Genomic DNA, 16,557 nt, shown 5'->3' on the forward strand with positions numbered 1-16,557 from the left:
TGCTGCTTAAACCATTTATCCATATATGAACAAAATGCTTCTTACCGGGGATAGAAAACAAGCAGTCAAGAGCATAGGCCTGCAAATAGCTAGCAGCGAATGCTGTATTTCTGTGATGTAAGTGTTTTGTCAGTTAGCTCTATCTACTAATTATTTGCATACTCAGTGTTTAAGTTCTGCTAACTGTGATTCTAAAATTAATAAATAATCATTAGTTTATAATTTTGTTGCTCAGCTTCTTTGATAATTGAGAAGAAGGAGTTCATTCATTCACTCAGTAGCTTGTGCAAATCCTGATAGGGGGTTCGCATTGTAAATGCCAATATAATCCATAATGATTCAGGAATTCGGCAAACTAAATATAGATATCATTAACTCTTGCGCATAAACGGGATTGTAAACCCCAGATGGGGTTACTTGATGGGTCATGGAGTAAAGATTTATACACTACCTTTGATGAATTTTTTTGTCATGGTTCTTGCAGGTAGTTTCCCCAAGTGTGGCAGCTCTGGGTTGACTGTCTACCTGGTTTGAATTCAAAACTCTACTGTTTCCAGTGGAGCTTTGGGGAGTAAGGAGGTGTTTTCCCATAATTCACAACAACAGAGCAATCTTGCAAGCAGCAAGACCTCACTGGAGAGTCTCATTGCCTCATCGCAGCCAGAAAATACATCAACACAATTCTTCCAAGATCATTATTTTCTCTTACAAAATTATATAAGTGTGAACAAATTTTTTTTTAATTTATTCACTGGATGTGAGCATCACTGGCAAGGCCAGTATTTATTGCCCATCCCAAATTGCCCTTGAGAAGATGGTGGTGAGCTGCCTGCTTGAACTACCACAGTCCTTTGTCGTAGCAGTTTGGCAGAACTGGGTGGATTGCTTGGCCTTTTCAGAGGGGAGCTAAGAGTCAGCCACAATGGGTCTGAGGTCTGGAATCACGTATAGGCCAGACCAGGACAGCAGATTTCCTTCCCTGAAAAGGGCAAAGGAACATAGAAAGATAGGAACAGGAGTAGGCCATTCACCCCTCAAGCCTGTCCCGCCATTCAATGAGATCATGGCTGATCCGCGGCCTAACTCCATAAACCTGCCTTTGGCCCATATCCCTTAATATCTTTGATTCTTATGACAATCTGATAGTTTCATGGTCACCACTACTCAAACTAGCTTTTAAATTCCATATTTATTTAGTTAACTAAATTTAAACTCCCCAACTGCTATGATGAGACTTAAACTCAGAGCTCTGTATTACTAAAATAAAAACAAGAAATGCTAGAAATACTCAGCAGGTCTGGCAGCATCTGTGGAGAGAGAAGCAGAGTTAATGTTTCAGGTCAGTGACCCTTCTTCAGAACTGTATTACTAGTTCACTAACATAACCACTACGCTACCATACCCAATACTGTAGTTTACTCATCCTGCACCTTCCTTCTTTAACAGCACTATTTCTAGGTTAAACCTGAAATTCAGAAGTCAATTTGGATGGGTTGCATCTAAATAAAGCTGGGACAGAGTTTCTTGCAGGGTGATTTGCTAGTGCTATTGGGGAGGGTTTAAACTAACTTGGCAGGGGTGTGGGAACCAGGAGGAAATATCAGAGAGGAATACCAAAGTGTACAGAATACTGGAAGAGATAGATAGCATTAGAGTAGGGAATAGTAAGTGATTATGTGGGGTCAGAGTAAGGGAGAAAGAAATAAAATCTAAATCAGGGTTAATGTGCATGTATGTGAATACACGGAGTGTAGTTAATAAGATTGGTGAAATACAGGTGCGGATTAGCACGTGGAAATATGAAGTTGTCGCTATAACAGAGACCTGTCTCAAAGACAGGAAGAACTGGGTGTTCATATTCCTGGATGTAAGGTGTTCAGGAAAGATAGGAAAGGAAGAAAATGGGGAGGAATGGCAGTATTGATTAAGGAGAGCTTTAAAATGCAAGACAGAGGATATCCCGGAGGGGTCAAGGACCGAATCTATTTTGGCTAGAGCTAAGGAACAAAAAACGTGCAATTACATTGCTCATTGTAGTCCTTAGGCCACCAGCTAGTGGTAAGGATTTAGAGGAACAAATTTGCAAGGAAATTACAAAGAGGTGCAAGAATTATAGAGTAATTATAGAGTAAGCGGCACAGTGGTGCAGTGGTTAGCACCGCAGCCTTACAGCTCCAGCGACCCGGTTTCAATTCTGGGTACTGCCTGTGTGGAGTTTGCAAGTTCTCCCTGTGTCTGTGTGGGTTTCCTCTGGGTGCTCTGGTTTCCTCCCACATGCCAAAGACTTGCAGGTTGATAGTAAATTGGCCATTATAAATTACCCCTAGGATAGGTAGGTGGTAGGGAAATATAGGGACTGGTGGGGATGTGGTAGGAATATGGAATTAGTATAGGATTAGTATAAATGGGTGGTTGATGGTCGGCACAGACTCGGTGGGCCGACGGGCCTGTTTCAGTGCTGTATCTGTAAAAAAAAAATTTTCGTTTACATTCCTCCTTAAATTATTATGCCTGATTTTCTCATGATTGGTTTTTGGTCCGGAACAGCTCATTTTCCTTGTCATTCTTTTTAACACTGCAGCAAGACTGAAAGCAACAGTAAAAATGTTGTGCATTTCCACTTTCTCACCAATTTGCTTCCCTGTTTATTCACATCCACTCTTTCATTAAAACTAACATACAAAGGAAAATATGGCCCATATTTGGTTATTCATGCTTGAGGAGATGTTTACTGATTTGCAGTGGTAGAGAGCTGAAATAGTGAAGGATTGGCAGCTCTTCCTATTAAAACCCTACTCGTGTTTGCATTCAACAGCCTGTCATTCTTTAAAAACTACCCTGGAGATTTTTTTACCAAAGTTCTGGCCATAAAATGAGACTCAAAATTAATAAAGGAAACCAAATGTTTGTGGGGGGATAATAAGGAATACCTGAAAATGTCGGCTTATTTTTCAAATGAGCCAATACATTATTAAAGCTAATTAATAACAAAAAGCACAATATTGTTTACCCTGGGAGAATATAATCAGATCTTGCTGTCAATTCTATGTGGTGTAAATCTCCAGAGAATAAAATTTCTCTGCACAAAATCTTCTGCAAATAAAAAAATTCCACGTTTATTATTCACCATGTGCTTTCCATAGTTTAACCTCCAAGTACGAATATCAAACTCACATTCAGCATTCAACATTCAATAAGAAACTATTCAATGAAACAGAGAAGCTTCCTGTAGCTTCAACATTTAGACTATTTATTATATAAAAATACAAAAATGGCATGCACGAAAAGACTTACTGGTCTATCTAGCCTGTGCCACACAGTTATGCATCAAAATACAGATAATCATAGGAACAGGAGTAGGCCATTCAGCCCCTTGAATCTGTTCCTCTATTCAATTAGATCATGTATAACTTAACTCCATTTACCTGCCTTTGTTCCATATCGCTTGATACTGTTATGACCAGGTGAGAAAGGTGTCTAGGAGTCTCTTTCAGCATTTACCTGGCCTTATTGTAATAGGATTTAATTTTAAACACACTGTGTTTTGAGCTGCCCCTTAGTGAATCCTTGTTCACCACTTGCCAATTATAAGGCAAAGAAATGAGCACAACAGACCTTCTTAGGTTTAAAGAAGAAAAGTGAAATTTATGAAAACTTAAACTTAAACATGCCCCACACTAGCATGCATACACAATAAGCACATGCAAATAGAAACAGAAAAGAGCAGAAGAAAAAAATAAAGTAAAGAGGTTTGAGACAATATCAGAAACGTTTCTTGTTACTGTGCTCTGAGCTCACTGTGGTCCTTTTGTAGGTAGCCCTGCTTTTTGTTGGGGCCCAGTATTCTTCCTAAACCTTGTTCGCTGTAGGAGACTTTTCTCTCTTGGTGTTCATGAGTCTTCAATGGGTCTTCAGTTCCATGAGAAAGAGATGGGAGCAGACAGGAGAGAGATGTTCTCAGTCCAGGAGCAAAGAGCTTTCAGAGTTTTAAAACTCTGTGGGAAGTTCAAATTCAAAACGTTCCAACATCCAGTTAGTCATGTGACTGAACTGGTCTGACCATGTCTGTTTGTGTATTCGGCCATCTTAGCGGTTAACTGGAATGCTAGCCTCTCCAACTTCAATGTCTGGTACTAAAAAAAGTCCATTGTGGATTAAATTGGAGCAGTGAGTGGCCCCTCTGTCCTTTCCAAGCACTGTCTGTTACTATGTTACTGTCTTTCCAGTCAGGGGCTTGGTAACCCCTTGTAATAAGCCTTCTTTTCTTCCCAGCAACAATTTTAAAATTTAATGTCCATGTGGTGAAATATCTGTGCCCCATTCTTGGCAGGTAGGGGCCTGCATGACAATACTTGCCTAAGAAAAACCTATCAATCTTAGTTTTGAAATTTTCAATTGACCTAGTCTCGACAGCTTTTTGGACATGATAGTTCCTGATTTCCACTTTCCTTTGTGTGAAGAAGTGCTTCCTGACATCGCCCCTGAACTGCCCAGCTCTAATTTTAAGGTTATGCCCCTTTGTTCTGAACTCACCCACCAGAGGAAATAGTTTCTCTCTATCTACCCTATCAATTCCTTTAATCATTTTAAACAACTCAATTAGATCACCTCTCAGTCACCTATACTCAAGAGAATGCAAGCCGAATCTATGCAACCTGTCTTCTAAATTTAACCCCTTATCCCACCCTAACGGAAGAGGTGAAAACCAGACAAAACCCCAGACCAATTAGGGGGAGGAAACCTGGAAAATCTCTCTCTACCACCCCTAATCCACACCCCACAAAGCCTCCCCCCCACCCCTCTCCCCACCCCTTAGGCAATAAAATCTAGACCAGTGGAGCACATTGGCCTTGAGTTACACTTACATTACAAGATACCTAGCTCTTGTACAAGGTGATCTCTGCCCTAGACAAAAACAGGTCCAGCTCTTGCTTGAATGAATACCGTTTACCACACGTGCCGATAACTTGTTCCACAGGCCCACTATTGAGATGGAAAGGAAGAACCGCCTAACGTCCAACCTAGTTCTGGCCTTAGGTAACTTATAAGCAAGATCCTTGGTCCTCCCTAACCTATATAGTTGAAATAATTGGTCTGCATAAACATAATTTAATCCTTTCATTATTTTATAAACCTTGAACAAATCACCACTACAATTCTGAAGTAAACAGACTCGGCTGGTTCAGCCTATCTGTTTAACTGAGGTGTTTTAAAATGGGAATTAACCTTGTGGCCTTTCTCTGTCCCCTTTCCAAAACCTCAATGTCTCCATCATGTGAGGTGACCAAAACTGGATACAGTATTCTAACTGAGGCCTAGCCAAGGTCTTGCAAATGGTATACTTTATTTTACAGTGAATAGCCCTGTGAATACATGCTTGAACCATTTTGCTTTAACTATAATTTCATGAACCTTTAGAGATTAATGCAATCCAAGACCCAGATATCCTTCTTTCACCATTAGTTTTAATTATTTTCTCTATAAGGTATATGTATATTTAGCATTTGAGCTCCCCCTTATGTACAGCATTACACTTTTCAAAGTTAAACATCATTTGTCAAACACGGGTGCCATCTCCCAGCACATCTGCTCCTAATACTTAGCCATTCTCTACATTCCTAACTTTCATACATATCTTGGCATCATCCACAAACTTGTGAATCGTTTCCCTAGATAATTAACGAAAATACTAAATAGCAATGGTCCTAACACAGTTTCCTGTAGGAATACACTGCATTGTATTACCTCTTTTTCCAGAAGATTCTACCTTATAGAGAAGTCTCATATGCAGTATGTCATACCCACGCAAGCCGAACTTATGAATTATAAAATGAACTTATTAAGTAAACCCGAAACGGACACTTTTCTTGTGAACAAAAATGGAGTATGGGTCAGGTGACCCTTCCTTTCCTGTAAATAACATAGAACTACAAGAATTCTGAGCTAATTTTCATATCTGGGCAAGTCCTGGAGAAGTCATTAAAATACAAATGACCTTTCTGGACACATCCTGAAAAATTATTAAACTGCAAATGACCTTTTACTGTGGAAATGGTGCTTCTCTCCATCTGATTGGGTTAACAATGATATTGCAGTCTTTTTGACTCAAACTCAAATTCCAAAGAATTGATGTGAAAAGCCCTACTTTATTAAGGTGAGATCAGGATGGTTGACACCCAGACTCCAGTGTCTAACAATGGCCTCACCATCAGATAACATTTATGAGGACAATGGAAAGAAAACTATGGTCACATGACAGAAGCTAGGAGGGAATTTTATGCTCTCCCCCACAGCGACTTTGGACGTGGGGAGAGCATATAATCAGGTGGGATGATGGCGGGGGGTTCATTTACTACCCAATTAAAGGTCTCAGCCCTCCTCCACTAGTATTAGCCCAGCAGTGTGTGGGCCTGTCGCCGTACAGGGAGCATACCAAGAAAACCCGTGCAGGTTGCTTGCTAACTGTGGGGTGGGGGGGTGGTGGTGGTGGGTGTGGGTGAGGTGTCCTTTGTTAACAGACACTTAGTGCCTGATCGAGGGACCCAGCATCGAGAAGGGGGGGGGGCCACTGAGAGCCATGCCCCTGCGCTTGCTGCTGACCCCCCTATACCCCACGACCCCCATCCTGCAAAACCCCTCCCGCCCAGACTTACCTTTGACCTGGGTCCCTCGCCTCCGGTGGATCCAGTACCAGCAGAAGCCACTGCCTCCAAGGTGGCGCTGCTCAGTTAAAGAGCTGCCGGCCTCTGATTGGCTGACAGCTCTCAGAGGCTGGACTTCCATCGTCGTGGTCCTTGATCCCAGGGAAGATCCGCCACTCTCCACCTAAGTGCCTAATTGGCACTTGATTTGGCAGGCCTTCTCCAGAGGAGGCAATGCGGGATTCTCGCTGGCACTTTAGCCAGTAGTCGAGACCCCCATTGCCCAGATAAGTTCCCAGCCTGGGTTTCTGATAAAGAACTTTAATAAAGGCATATTCTGGGCAGACAAAGGAGATCCATCTATGCCATCAAAGAGACAGGACCCTGCCTAAGATTACTAGCTTTGAAATACATGTAGACAGCGACTGGAGTTTGGCCTTAAACTCCCTACCTGCGAAATCGTACCAGGACTTCACATTGACCTCTGGCTGGAATATAACAGGAGCTGTCTGCAACAGTACATCCATCCTTCTGAACCTCCCAAGGCTTTCTTCAGTGAACAAGGGAAAAGGTCTGTGCTGTTTCAAGCCTTCACGCCAGGGTAAATCAAGTTTAACAGAGGACTCTTTTAAATTATCAGACCTAACACGTTATCTTGATAAACTCTATCTTTTCTTGAATGTGTGTGTATCTGTATGGGTGTGAGAGTGGGTGTTGTTGCGAATATTTCAGGTGTTGTATAATAAACATTTATCTTTCTTTTAAACTTATGAGAAAAAATGTCATTTGGTGGTTGTTGACCATTAAAGCACTCAAAGGTTAAAAAACATCTATTTTAAAAATAAACACTGTCTTTGGTTAGTCAAGAGGTGAAAAAGGGGGAGCCATCCTTATCATCTCTCACCTGTCCGTATCAAATACCTTACCAAAAACTTTCTGAAAGTACAATTGGACAATTTTTATATAATAAAATCAAAATACTGCAGATGCCCCACCCCCATTTTATTTGCTTAAAGCCCCCATTTCTAACCTTTGCCAGTTCTGATGAAAGGTCACTGCTTCTCTCTCCACAGATGCTGCCAGACTTGCTGAGTATTTCCAGAATTTTTTGTTGTTATTATTGAACAATTTTTACTGAGTTAACCTCATCCAATAACCTGGTGACTCCTTCAAAATATTCAATCAAAGTTGTAAGCCACACTGGGTGGAATATTATTAACGCCACAGCGTTCCCAACGGTGGGACCGAAGTTATCACAACTTCTGCTTCTGCTGCCAATCCTGTTCCCCACGCGATTTTGTACTTAAATTAGCCATGCGGCCACAGGCACAGGAGACACATGGTATCATGCGGCAGGGGTAGCCCTTCATTGGTGGAACCTGCCATCACTGGCCCATGATCGCCACAGATATAAAACATGCTGTCATGAAAGTCACCACCAACCTCACATCATTAATTTTCCCTGCAGCTAATATGAATCACATGGCAACCAGCAGGCAGCATCTCACCCCATGGTTTAGTGATGCCTCCCTGCAGGTTTTCCTCCAGGCTTTCAGGGAAAGGCAGGAGGTCTTCTTCCCCGCAGATGGAGTGCGAAGCCCCTTCCATCTCACCTCCACCAGCCTGGATGGAGGTAGCAGAGGAGGTCTCTGTAATATATTTGGTTCTTTATGTTGCCACCATATAGAGTCTAGCCAGAGAGGTTCTTCGACTGTATTGTTTAAACATTAATCTTTATTGTATAGTAACTATATAGACTCCACACTAGCCTGTGTGTATCCTTCAAAAGCCATACTGTAACTGTTCTCGAGTCTCTCCCACATGATTCCTGGCATCATCATGGTGGGTTGTAATCTTTACATTCTCTCAAGATTAACCCTTTAATACCGTTATACTACATCTCCCCCCAAGTTTTTTTAAACTCATTCATGGGATGTGGGCATCGCTGGCCAGGCCTGCATTTATTGCCCATCTCTAATTGCCATTGAGAAGGTGGTGGTGAGCTGCCTTCTTGAACCGCTGCGGTCCATGTCGGATAGGTATACCCACAGTGCTGTTAGGAAGGGAGTTCCAGGATCTTGACCCAGCGACAGTGAAGGAACGGCAATATAGTTCCAAGTCAGGATGGTGTGTGACTTGGAGGGGAACTTGCAGGTGGTGGTGTTCCCATGCATTTGTTGGCCTTGTCCTTCTAGTTGGTAGAGGTCGCGGGTTTGAAAGGTGCTGTCTAAGGAGCCTTGGTACGTTGCTGCAGTGCATCTTGTATGAGGTACACACTGCTGCCACTGTGCGTTGGTGGTGGAGGGAGTGAATGTTTGTAGATGGGGTGTCAATCAAGCGAGTTGCTTTGTTCTGGATGGTGTCGAGCTTCTTGAGTGTTGTTGGAGCTGCACCTATCCAGGCAAGTGGAGAGTATTCCATTACACTCCTGACTTGTGCCTTGTAGATGGTGGACAGGCTTTGGGGAGTCAGGAGGTGAGTTACTCACCGCTGGATTCCTAACCTCTGACCCCATCTTGTAGCCACAGTATTTATATGGCTACTCCATTTCAGTTTCTGGTCAATGGTAGCACCTAGGATGTTGATAGTGGGAGATTCAGTGATGGTAATGCCATTGAATGTCAAGAGGAGATGGTTAGATTCTCTCTTGTTGGAGATGGTCATTGCCTGGCACTTGTGTGGCGCGAATGTTACTTGCCACTTATCAGCCCAAGCCTGGATATTGGCCAAGTCTTGCTGCATTTCTACATGGACTGCTTCAGTATCTGAGGAGTCACGAATGGTGCTGAATGTTGTGCAATCATCAGCGAACATCCCCACTTCTGACCTTATGATTGAAGGAAGGTCATTGATGAAGCAGCTGAAGATGGTTGGGCCTAGGACACTACCCTGAGGAACTCCTGCAGCGATGTCCTGGAGCTCAGATGATTGACCTCCAACAATCACAATCATCTTCCTTTGTGCTAGGTATGACTCCAGCCAGCGGAGAGTTTTCCCCGATTCCCATTGACCTTAGTTTTGCTAGGGCTCGTTGATGCCATACTCAGTCAAATGCTGCCTTGATGTCAAGGGCAGTCACTCTCACCTCACCTCTTGAGTTCAGCTCTTTTGTCCATGTTTGAAGCAAGGCTGTAATGAGGTCAGGAGCTGAGTGACCCTGGCGGAACCCAAACTGAGCGTCACTGAGCAGGTTATTGCTAAGCAAGTGCCGCTTGATGGCACTGTCAATGACACCTTCCATCACTTTACTGATGATTGAGAGTAGGCTGATGGGGCGGTAATTGGCCGGGTTGGACTTGTCCTGCTTTTTGTGTACAGGACATACCTGTGCAATTTTTCACATTGCCGGGTAGATGCCAGTGTTGTAGCTGTACTGGAACAGCTTGGCGAGGGGCGCGGCCAGTTCTGGAGCACAGGTCTTCAGTACTATTGCCGGAATATTGTCAGGGCCCATAGCCTTTGCAGTATCCAGTGCCTTCAGTCATTTCTTGATATCACGCGGAGTGAATTGAATTGGCTGAAGTCTGGCATCTGTGATGCTGGGGACTTCAGAAGGAGGCCGAGATGGATCATCAACCCGGCACTTCTGGCTAAAGATTATTGCAAATGCTTCAGCCTTATCTTTTGCACTGATGTGCTGGGCTCCCCCATCATTGAGGATGGGGATATTTGTGGAGCCACATTCTCCAGTTAGTTGTTTAATTGTCCACCACCATTCACGGCTGGATGTGGCAGGACTGCAGAACTTAGATCTGATCCGTTGGTTATGGGATCACTTAGCTCTGTCTATCGCATGCTGCTTATGCAGTTTGGCATGCAGATAGTCCTCTGTTGTCGCTTCACCAGGTTGACACCTCATTTTGAGGTATGCCTGGTGCTGCTCCTGGCATGCCCTCCTGCACTCTTTATTGAACCAGGGTTGGTCTCCTGGCTTGATGGTAATGGTAAAGTGGGGGATATGCCGGGCCATGAGGTTACAGATTGTGGTTGACTACAATTCTGCTGTGCAGATGGCACAGTGCCTCATGGATGCCCAGTTTTGCATTGCAAGATCTGTTCGAAATCTATCTGATTTAGCACGGTAGTAGTGCCACACAACACGAAGGAGTGTATCCTCAATGTGAAGGCGGGACTTCGTCTCCGCAATGACTGTGCGGTGGGTCACTCCTACCAATACTGTCATGGACAGATGCATCTGCAGCAAGCAGATTGATGAGGACGAGGTCAAGTATGTTTTCCCCTCTTGTTGGTTCCCTCACCACTTGCCGCATACCCAGCCTAGCAGCTCTGTCCTTTAGGACTCAGCCAGCTCAGTCAGTAGTGGTGCTACCGAGCCACTCTTGATGATGGACATTGAAGTCCCCCACCCAGAGTACATTCTGTGCCCTTGCCACCCTCAGTGCATCCTCCAAGTGGCGTTCAACATGGAAGAATTTTGACTCATCAGCTGAGGGAGGGTGGTAGGTCGTAATCAGCAGAAGGTTTCCTTGTCCATGTTTGATTTGATGCCATGAAACTTCATGGGGTCCAGAGTCGATGTTGAGGACACCCAGGGCAACTCCCTCCTGACTGTATACCACTGTGCCACCACCTCTGCTGGGTCTGTCCTGCTGGTGGGACAGGACATACCCGTGGATGGTGATGGCAGTGTCTGGGACATTGTTTGTCAGGTATGATTCCGTGAGTATGACTATGTCAGGCTGTTGCTTGACTAGTCTGTGGGAATAGTCTTTATCCCAATATATATTTACATACAATTACTTTTTTATTTACATGCTACCCCATCTCTGACTTCATAGATACAACCTATCAGGAGGCTTCACAATTCTCCTTGATCTTGTTGTCATCAGATGTGGGAGATTGGTAGTCTTTCTCTGATCCCTTTTTCTTGACTTGGATGGCCTTCGTTGAGGTTTGTGGCATTCTGTGCTTTTTGAATTTTCGGTTCATCATCTGAGTCGTCTAAATGTATGACCGATTGACGTCTTTGATGTAAAGGAATAAGATTCCTTCTATTTCTCCATATAGAACCTTCTTGAGTCCGTACTGGATAATATTGCTGTTGATTCTCGTCTTTCCGGAAAATTACTCCTTCTCTATTTTGGTCGCGTACCCAAACCTTTTGCCCTTCTGACCAGTTTCTTGTACTTCTGTTATAAATATGGGTCTGTTTGTTTCAATACAACTTGTCTTGTACTTTCTGATACTCCTTGCTTTGCAATCCTGGAAGTAATTTTTTGGGTAGAATTGGAAGTTGTGTTCAAAGTTTTCTTCCCATTAAGAGTTCTGATGATGCTTATGTGCACAATAATGGGGTAGTTCTGTATGTCAGTAATGCTAATTGGAAATCTTGATTTTTCATCCACATAGTTTTAATGGTTCTGACTGCTCACCCAGCTTCTCCATTTGGTTGTGGATACTTAGGAGAGCTTGTAAAGGTGAGCAAATCCACATTCCTCAGCAAAGTGTGTGAAGTAATCATTTGCAAATTGTGGTCCATTATCAGATACTATCTGATCAGGTATACCATGTGTTGCAAAAACTTCTTGTAAAACTCTGATGATGGCTTCTGTTGCTGTTGTGTACATCTGCTTTACTTTGATTCAGCTTGAGAAGTAATTAACGATAATTAGATAGGATCTTCCCTCAAAGAAGAATAAATCCAATACCAACTGTTCCCATGGTCCAATTGGAAATTGGGTCAAAATTAGAGGTTACATAGAAGCAGAGAAAATAGAAGCAGGAGTAGGCCATTCGGCCCTTCGAGCCTGCTCCGCCATCCATTATGATGATGGCTGATCATCCAACTCAGTAACCTATTCCTGCTTTCGCCCCATACTCTTTGATCCCTTTAGACCCAAGAGCGATATCTAACTCCTTCTTGAAAACATACAATGTTTTGGCCTCAACTGCTTTCTGTGGTAGCGGATTCCACAGGCTCACCGCTCTCCGGGTGAAGAAATTTCTCCTCATCTCAGACCTGAAAGTTTACCCCGTATCCTTGGACTATGACCCCTGGTTCTGGACTCCCCCGCCATCGGGAACATCTTTCCTGCATCTACCCTGTCAAGTCCTGTTAGAATTTTATACGTTTCTATAAGATCCCCCCTGACTCTTCTGAACTCCAGCGAATGTAATCGTAACCGACTCAATCTCTCCTCATACGTCAGTCCCACAATCCCAGGAATCAGTCTGGTAAACCTTCGCTGCACTCCCTCTATAGAAAGAACATCCTTCCTCAGATAAGGAGACCAAAACTGCACACAATATTCCAGCTGTGGCCTCACCAAGGCCCTGTATAATTGCAGCAAGACATCCCTGCTCCTGTACTCGAATCCTCTCGCTATGAAGGCCAACATACCATTTGCCCTTTTTACTGCCTGTTGGACCTGCATGCTTACCTTCAATGACTGGTGTACGAGAACACCCAGGTCTCACTGCATATTCCCATCTCTCAGTTTATAGCCTTTCAGATAATAATCTGCCTTCCTGTTTTTGCTACCAAAGTGGATAACCTCACATTTATCCACATTATACTGCATCTGCCATGCATTTGCCCACTCACTCACCTTGTCCAAATCACCCTGAAGCATCCTTTTCACTATTCACCCTCCCACTCAGTTTTGTGCCATCTGCAAATTTGGAGATATTACATTTAGTTCCCTCATCTAAATCATTAATATATATTGTGAATAGCTGGGCTCCTAGCATCGATCCCTGTGGTACCCCACTAGTCACTGCCTGCCATTTGGAAAAAGACCCATTTATCCCTACTCTTTGTTTCCTGTCTGCCAACCAATTTTCTATCCATCACAATACACTACCCCCAATCCCATGCACTTTAATTTTACATGCTAATCTCTTATGTGGGACTTTGTCGAAAGCCTTCTGAAAGTCCAAATAAACCACATTCACTGGCTCCCCCTCATCAACTCTACTAGTTACATCCTCGAAGAATTCTAGTAGATTTGTCAAGCATGATTTCCCTTTCGTAAATTCATGCTGACTCTGCCCGATTCTGCCAATGTTCTCTAAATGCTCTGCTATAAAATCTTTGATAATGGACTCTAGAATTTTCCCCACTACCAGCATCAGGCTGACTGGTCTATAATTCCCTTCTTTCTCTCTACCTCCCCTTTTAAATAGTGGGGTTACATTAGCTACCCTCCAATCTGTAGGAACGGTTCCAGAGTCTACAGAATCTTGGAAGATAACCACCAATGCATCCACTATTTCTAGGGCCACTTCCTTAAGTATTCTGGGATGCATACCATCAGATCCTGGGGATTTATCGGCCTTTAATCCCATCAATTTCCCCAACACTATTTCTCTACTAATACTGATTTCTTTCAGTTCCTCTCTCTCACTAAGCCCTGTGTTCCACAACATTTCTGGTATGATATTTGTGTCCTCCTTTGTGAAGACAGAGCCAAAGTATGCATTTAGTTAGTCAGCCATTTCTTTGTTCCTCATAATAAATTTCCCTGTTTCTGACTGTAAGGGACCTACATTTGTCTTCACCAATCTTTTTCTCTTCACATACCTATAGAAACTTTTACTGTCAGTTTTTATGTGCCCCACAAGCATGCTCTCGTACTCTGTTTTCCCCTTCTTAATCAATCCCTTGGTCTTCCTTTGCTGAATTCTGAACTGCTCCCAATCCTCAGGTCTGTTGTTTTTTCTGGCAGATTTATATGCCTATTCCTTGGATCTAATGCTATCTCTAATTTCCCTTGTAAGCCATGGTTTGGCTACCTTCCCTGTTTTACTTTTGCGCCAGACAGGGATAAACAATTGTTGCAGTTCATCCATGCACTCTTTAAATGTTTGCCATTGCCTATCCACCATCACCCCTTTAAGTAACGCTTCCCAATCCATCATAGCCAACTCGCGCCTCATACCTTTGTAGTTTCCTTTGCTAAGATTCAGGACCCTAGTCTCAGAATTAACAACGTCACTCTCCATCTTGATGAAGAATTCTATCATATTATGGTCGCTCATCCCCAAGGGGTCTCACACCACTAGAATGTCAAATATTCCTCTCTTATTACAAAATACCCAGTCTAGGATGGCCTGTTCTCTAGTTGGTTCCTCAAGATATTGGTCCAGAAAACCATCCCGTATGCACTCCAAGAATTCCTCCTCTATGGTATTGTGACTAATTTGATTTGCCCAATCTATATGCAGATTAAAGTAACCCATAATTACAGATGTTCCTTTATCGCATGTGGCTCTAATTTCCTATTTAATGCCATTCATAACATCACCACTACAGTTTGGGGATCTATATACAACCCCCACTAATGTTTTTTTTGCCACTGAGTGTTTCTCAGCTCTACACATACAGATTCCACATTGTCAAAACTAATTTCTTTCCTCACTATTGCATTAATTTCCTCTTTAACCAGCAATGAAATTCCACCGCCTTTTGCTTTTTATCTGTCCTTGCTAAATACTGAATACCCCTGGAAGTTCATTTCCCATCCCTGGTCACCTTGCAGCCATGTCTCTGTAATCCCGACTATATCATACCCGTTTACATTTATTTGCGCGATTAATTCATCCAATTGATTGCGAATGCTCCACACGTTAAGGCACAAAGCCTTAAGGCTTGTCTTTTTAACATTACTTGTCCCCTTCCCACTATTTTTCACTGTGGCCCTGTTTGATTCTGGCCCTTGATTTTTCTGCCTATCATTTTTCTTATTCCCCTTACTGTCTTTTGTTTTTGTCTTTGATCCCTCCACCTCTGATTCGTTGCAAAGGTTCCCATCCCCCTGCCATTTTAGTTTAAACCCTCCCCAACCACTCTCGCAAATACTCCCCCTTGGACATCAGTCCTGGTCCTGCCCAGGTGTAACCCGTCCAGTTTGTACTGGTCCCACCTCCCCCAGAACCGGTCCCAATCTCCCAGGAATCTAAAACCCTCCCCCTCACATCATTCCTTCAGCCACGTATTCATCCGCTATATCCTGCTATTGCTGCTCTGACTGGCACATGGCACTGGTAGTAATCCTGAGATCACTACCTTTGAGGTCCTGCTTTTCAACTTACTTCCTTGCTCCCTATATTCTGCTTTTAGGACCTCATCCTTTTTTTTACCGATGTCGTTTGTACCAATGTGTACCACGACCACTGACTGTTCACCCTGCCCCTTCAGAATGTCCTGTAACCGCTCTGAGACATCCGTGACCCTAGCACCAGGAAGGAAACATACCATCCTGGAGTCTCTTTTGTGGCCACAGAAACGCCTATCTATTCCCCTTACAATTGAATCCCCTATAACTATTGCATTCCCACACTTTTTACTCCTCCCCTGTGCAGCAGAGCCAACCGTGGTGCAACAAATAGGTCTGCTGATGCTTTCCCCTGAGACGCCATTCCCCCCAACAGTATCCAAAGCAGTATATCTGTTTTGCAGAGGAATCGCCACAGGAGATTCCTGAACTGCCTGCCTAGTCCTCTTGCTCTGCCTGGTGGTCACCCATTCCCTTCCTGCCTGTGGAGTCTGAGCCTGCAGTGTGACCACCTCTCTGTATGTGCTATCCACAATACTCTCTGCCTCGTGGATGCTCCACTGTGTCCCCAGCTCCCGCTCCAGCTCAGAAACCCGGGCTTCCAGGAGCTGCAGTTGGAGACACTTCCTGCACACATGCCAGTCCCGGGCACTGGAAATGTCCCTGGCTTCCAACATGGAGCACAAGGAGCACACCACAGCTTTGAGCTCTCCTGGCATGACTTAACCCTTTATATTAAACCTTTTGGATGACCTTAATATCAATTACTCTAGGGCCCTTCTTCTCTGGTCGTCATTACTACAGAACTCCCTAAAAAACACAACTTCCTATATATGAAAAAAAAACTGTAAACCTTCCTTACCTTAGATACTTTCCCAGCTATTTAGAGTTATTACCTA

This window comes from Heterodontus francisci, chromosome 2 (genome assembly GCF_036365525.1).
Source record: "Heterodontus francisci isolate sHetFra1 chromosome 2, sHetFra1.hap1, whole genome shotgun sequence".
Taxonomy (NCBI): domain Eukaryota; kingdom Metazoa; phylum Chordata; class Chondrichthyes; order Heterodontiformes; family Heterodontidae; genus Heterodontus; species Heterodontus francisci.